Source organism: Lactuca sativa, chromosome 4 (assembly GCF_002870075.4).
Source record: "Lactuca sativa cultivar Salinas chromosome 4, Lsat_Salinas_v11, whole genome shotgun sequence".
NCBI classification, from domain to species: domain Eukaryota; kingdom Viridiplantae; phylum Streptophyta; class Magnoliopsida; order Asterales; family Asteraceae; genus Lactuca; species Lactuca sativa.
Genome location: NC_056626.2, coordinates 325,730,625 through 325,736,624, shown reverse-complemented (window position 1 = coordinate 325,736,624; position 6,000 = coordinate 325,730,625).

The following is a 6,000-nucleotide window of genomic DNA, read 5'->3' as shown; positions in this document are numbered from 1 at the left end:
TCTGCGAGGGAATAAGGTTATTTTGGGTATGGATTGGCTAAGCCCCAATGGGGCGGTGATTGATTGCGAGCTTCAGTTAGTGAGGGTTCGCACTCCCAGTGGGGGAGAGTTGGTGATTCAGGGCGAGAGGCCACAGCGAGGACCGACCTTTTGTTCCGCCGCTAGGGCGAGGCGCTACGTTCAGCAGGGTTGCGCCGGTTACGTAGCCTACGTCTTGGATGCCCGGGATAAGGGCAAGACGATGATCGATGATGTCCCTATTGTTCGAGAGTACCCGGATGTGTTTCCCGAGGATTTGCCGGGGATACCTCCTGAGAGGCAGGTTGAGTTCAGGATTGACCTGGTTCCTGGTGCGGCTCCGATAGCCAAAGCACCATATCGACTTGCTCCCCCTGAGATGCAGGAGTTGTCTACACAGCTTCAGGAACTGTTAGACAAGGGTTTCATTCGACCGAGCAGTTCGCCTTGGGGAGCGCCGATCCTATTTGTGAGGAAGAAGGATGGGTCGCATCGTATGTGCATTGATTATCGGGAGTTGAACAAAGTAACGGTGAAGAACCGTTACCCACTTCCGAGGATAGATGATTTGTTTGATCAGCTTCAGGGAGCGTCTTGGTTCTCCAAGATCGATCTACGCTCCGGTTATCATCAGATGAGGGTTAGAGATGAGGATGTACAGAAGACTGCTTTCAGGACCCGGTATGGTCACTATGAGTTCGTGGTGATGCCATTTGGGCTCACCAATGCCCCAGCCGCGTTCATGGATCTCATGAACCGCGTGTGCAGACCGATGCTGGATCGGTCGGTGATAGTGTTCATAGATGACATCTTGGTATATTCCAAGACTCAGGAGCAGCACGAGGAACACCTGCGGGAGGTGCTGGAGACTTTGAGGAGGGAGAGACTGTTCGCTAAGTTCTCCAAGTGCGAGTTCTGGTTACGCGAGGTGCAGTTTCTTGGGCATCTCGTTAATCAGAAGGGTATTCTGGTAGATCCGGCCAAGATAGAGGCCGTGATGCAGTGGGGGGTCCCGAAGTCTCCATCTGAGATTCGGAGCTTCCTAGGGCTGGCAGGGTATTATCGGAGATTTATTCAGGATTTCTCCAAGATAGCAGTGCCGCTCACCCGACTGACCAAGAAGTCGGTAGTTTTTCGTTGGGGGCCTGAGCAGCAGGCGGCGTTCGAGACTCTCAGGCAAAGATTGTGCGAGGCCCCGATCCTTACCTTGCCAGAGGGTGTTGAGGATTTCGTGGTCTATTGTGATGCTTCGATCACAGGTATGGGGGCAGTGTTGATGCAGCGAGGCCATGTGGTGGCTTATGCTTCGAGACAGTTGAAGCCTCACGAGGCTAATTATCCTACCCACGACTTGGAGCTGGGGGCAGTTGTATTTGCCCTCAAGATTTGGAGGCATTACCTGTATGGGGTCCGCTGTACTATTTACACGGACCACAAGAGTTTACGATACCTTATGGATCAGCCGAGTTTGAATATGAGGCAGAGGAGATGGTTGGACGTGCTGAAGGACTATGACTGTGAGATCCTGTATCATCCAGGGAAGGCCAACGTGGTGGCCGATGCCCTGAGCCGCAAGGTGTCGGCGGCCCCCATCCGGGATTTGTGTATGAGGATGACGGTGATTACTCCTTTGTTGGAACGGATTAAGGAGGCTCAGATGGAGGGTCTCAAGGAGGAGAGGCAGAGGTGCGAGAGGATAGTGGGTCGAGTAGCTTCGTTTGATTACGACAGTCGGGGTTTGATGACGCTTCATGGGAGGGTGTGGGTACCGTACTGGGGTGGGGTACGGCAGGTATTGATGGACGAGGCTCATAAGTCTCGATTTTCTATCCATCCAGGGGCGACGAAGACGTATCGAGATCTTCGACCTGATTATTGGTGGCCCTGCATGAAGCGGGACGTCGCTTGGTACGTTGAGAGGTGCTTGACCTGCCGGAAGGTCAAGGCGGAGCACCAGAGACCTCACGGCAAGATGCAGCCGTTGGATATTCCCGTGTGGAAATGGGAGGACATCACCATGGATTTTATCACCAAACTTCCCAGGACCGCACGTGGAGTAGATTCGATATGGGTAGTGGTGGATCGGTTAACGAAGAGTGCCCATTTTATTCCGATCCAGGAAAGTATATCGGCGGAAAGGTTAGCCGATATCTATGTGCGAGAGATTGTGGCACGTCATGGAGTGCCGGTATCGGTAGTGTCTGACCGAGATGTTCGCTTCACGTCCAGATTCTGGAAGCGGTTTCACGACGAGATGGGTACTCGTCTCCATTTCAGCACCGCTTTCCATCCTCAGACTGACGGGCAGAGTGAGAGGACGATTCAGACTCTTGAGGACATGCTTAGGGCATGTGTTCTGGATTTTGGGGGCTGTTGGGATACGTATCTTCCCTTAGCGGAATTCTCGTATAACAACAGCTATCATGCGAGCATTGATCGACCTCCTTTTGAGATGTTATATGGCAGGAAGTGCAGGACCCCGATTTGTTGGGGCGAGGTCGGTCAGCGGGTCATGGGGAGCACCGAAGTGGTGCTCAAGACGACGGAACTGATCCAGCAGGTCCGTAGTAGACTGCAGACTGCGCAGAGTCGGCAAAAGAGCTACGCCAACAGGAGGCGTTCAGACTTGGAGTTCCAGGTGGGAGACATGGTTCTTCTGAAAGTCTCACCTTGGAAAGGTGTCATCAGGTTCCGGAAGAGGGGCAAATTGGGCCCCAGATTTATTGGTCCTTTCAGGGTGTTGGCCCGGGTGGGTCGGGTTGCTTATCGAGTAGATCTTCCTGAAGAGCTTAGTCAGATCCACAACACCTTCCATGTGTCTCAGTTGAGGAAGTGTTTGGTGGATGAATCAGCAGTTGTTCCCCTAGAGGATATTCAGGTTGATAGTAGCCTGAATTATATTGAGAGACCGGTCGCGATTTTGGACCGGAAGACCAAGGCATTGAGGAACAAGGAAATTCAGTTAGTAAAGGTGCAGTGGCAGCACCGGAAGGGGTCCGAGTGGACGTGGGAGGCTGAGGAGGAAATGAGAGCGCACTACCCGGAGTTATTTGCAGACCCAGCCGTAGCAGACTTCGAGGACGAAGTCTAAAACAAGTGGGGGAGAATTGTAACGACCCGCTCCCGGTATGTTAATTTATTGGTAATCGTTGTAAGTTTTGCAAGGGGGACTCGGCGAGTTCATAGCCTGACTCGCCGAGTAGGGTCGTGCCTGTGAGCACGCGTGAGCCGGGGACTCGGCGAGTCCATATCCTGGACTCGGCGAGTCCATCCGTCTGGGTGAAACCCTAAATCCCCGGGTTGCCCACTATTTAAACCACCTTATAGCCCCATTCTCGCCTCCCTCACCCTGAGAACCCAGTGAGAAAACCCTAATCCTCCCTTGAGAGCTTATATGTGATCTTGTTCCATTTTGTGAAGGGGTGAAGAAGGAGAAGAAGAAGGAAGCAAGGAAACGTGTTCTAGTGCCAAGATCCAAGGTCAAGTGTGAACTTATTGAGGTATTTTCGGAGTTCCCTTCTGGTTTCATGCTTAAACTTCCATTAGAGCTCTTTTGGGGCTACTTGATGCTTGTTCCAAGCTTTATGCTTGCTTGAATGTGTTATTAAGCCGAGATATCTTTAGATCTGAGTGTTGGGGTGTTGTAGAGTCCAGATCCGCTACCTTTTTGGGATTTCATTGCATATTAACCATGGATCTACCCATTTTATGCATCTTTTAGCCTTATTTCCCTTATTCATGAGGTTGTGCACGTAAAGTTGGAAACTTTACGTGGTAAATCAGCTTATTGGACTCAGATCTATCAATTGCATGTGTTGGATTCAAACAAAATCGAGTAAAAATCAGTTGCATGGCGGCAACTCGGCGAGTCGGGAACAACGACTCGGCGAGTTGGGCCGCGAGTTCCCGAGTCCTTCATTTTGATCAGTGTCGAGTGAATTCAGTGAATTAGAGAGTGGACTCAGTGAGTTGAGGGTAGACTCAGTGATGAAGGGACTCGGCGAGTTGTTCATACAACTCGGCGAGTCCAAGGCAATCTCCTTGGGGATTAAGAACAACTCGTCGAGTCTGTTCATCTGACTCGGCGAGTCGGATGAAGATCATCTGAGTTCTTGGGTCAAGAGGGTACTCGTCGAGTCGATGCCACACTCGACGAGTAGCAGCATGTAGAGTTGAGAAGTGAGAGTAGGACTCGGCGAGTTGGGTGGCCCAACTCGGCGAGTCAGCCCCATCAGTAAGTTGACTTTGACCAAGGGTAAAAGAGTCGTTTTACCCCAAGTGCAGTGCTTAGTATTTGATTGAGTGTGTTCATGGACTTGTAGCCGAGGAGTTTCGGAAGCAGCAGCCGGTAGCTTTCAGGCACACACACTCAGCCGCCAGTTTTCGAGGTGAGTTCCCTTTTCAGTAGGAACGGGTCTAAGGCCACCATGCCGGCCCGTTTAGCTAGCAGTAGTATCCGGATGTTATCCGATGCAGTAGTTAGCATGTTGATGCCTTTGTGGCTCAGACAAGATTATGTGTGTTCATGTTAAGTGATATGTTATGCTATGATCAGTCAGCTTTGGACTTCGGTCCGATGTCAGCTTCGGACTTCGGTTCGATGTAGGGGACAAGGTCCCGGTTAGCTTCGGACTTCGGCCCGATGTCAGCTTCGGACTTCGGTTCGATGTAGGGGACAAGGTCCCGGTTAGCTTCGGACTTCGGCCCGATGTCAGCTTCGGACTTCGGTTCGATGTAGGGGACAAGGTCCCGGTTAGCTTCGGACTTCGGCCCGATGTCAGCTTCGGACTTCGGTTCGATGTAGGGGACAAGGTCCCGGTTAGCTTCGGACTTCGGCCCGATGTCAGCTTCGGACTTCGGTTCGATGTAGGGGACAAGGTCCCAGTTAGCTTCGGACTTCGGTCCGGTGACAGCTTCGGACTTCGGTCCGATGTAGGGGATAAGGTCCCGGTCAGTCAGCTTCGGACTTCGGTCCGATGGAGGGGGCAAGGCCCCGTATGTGCTTGATATATTATTGTATGGTATGTGGTAATTTGGGGGAGCTCACTAAGCTTCGTGCTTACAGTTTCAGTTTTGGTTTCAGGTAGTTCCGCAAGCAAAGGGAGGAGCTCTGGATGACGGCATCGCACACACCACCGCCTCAGATTTAGCCTGGGATTGATTTAGATGTTTGATCTGATGTAGTATGACATAGTTTTTCCGCACAGTATTTTATTGTGTTTTGGAATACATCACGTATGGTTTTATTATATGATGCTCTGATTGCAGTTTTGACTATATTAAAAACAAAAATTTTTGGGTCGTATTTTTGGGTTGTTTCAGGGTGTGCCACTGATGTGAAGCGTTGGCTTATCCCTTTGGCAGTGCACCATTCTCTGAACGGGTTCTCAGCGAATTGCAAACCATTGTCACTGATGAGAACCTTAGGTGTTCCAAATCTTGTCATGATGTTTTTCCACACAAATTTTATCATGTGCCTCCCAGATATGCATGCCAATGGTTCAGCTTCAATCCACTTTGTGAAATAATCCACGACTACCACCATATACTTCAGCTTCCCTGGTGCTTCTGGGAATGGACCCACTATGTCTATGCCCCACTGGTAGAAAGGCCATGGGCTGGATATGTTGCTTAGCGGCGTCGGGGGTTCCGCCTGGACTGGGGCGTAAGATTGACACTCCCCACATTTCTTGGTTACTTCTACTACGTCTTGATGTATCGTTGGCTAGTATACCCCCATTCGTAGCACCTTTCCAGTCAAAGCCCTCGCTCCTTCGTGTGCACCTACCTGCCCTGAGTGTGCTTCCTGCAATATCTCTCTCCCCTTGGCTTGATCTAAACATTTTAGCCATGGAGACGTGAACCCCTTCTTGTACAACTCCTCGTTCACCATTGCGTATGAGGGTGCCTTTATATGTATTTTTCTGGCTTCGTCATTATAACGCCCGTGTTTCTAGGCTTGCCATTTTTAGCAATGAAATA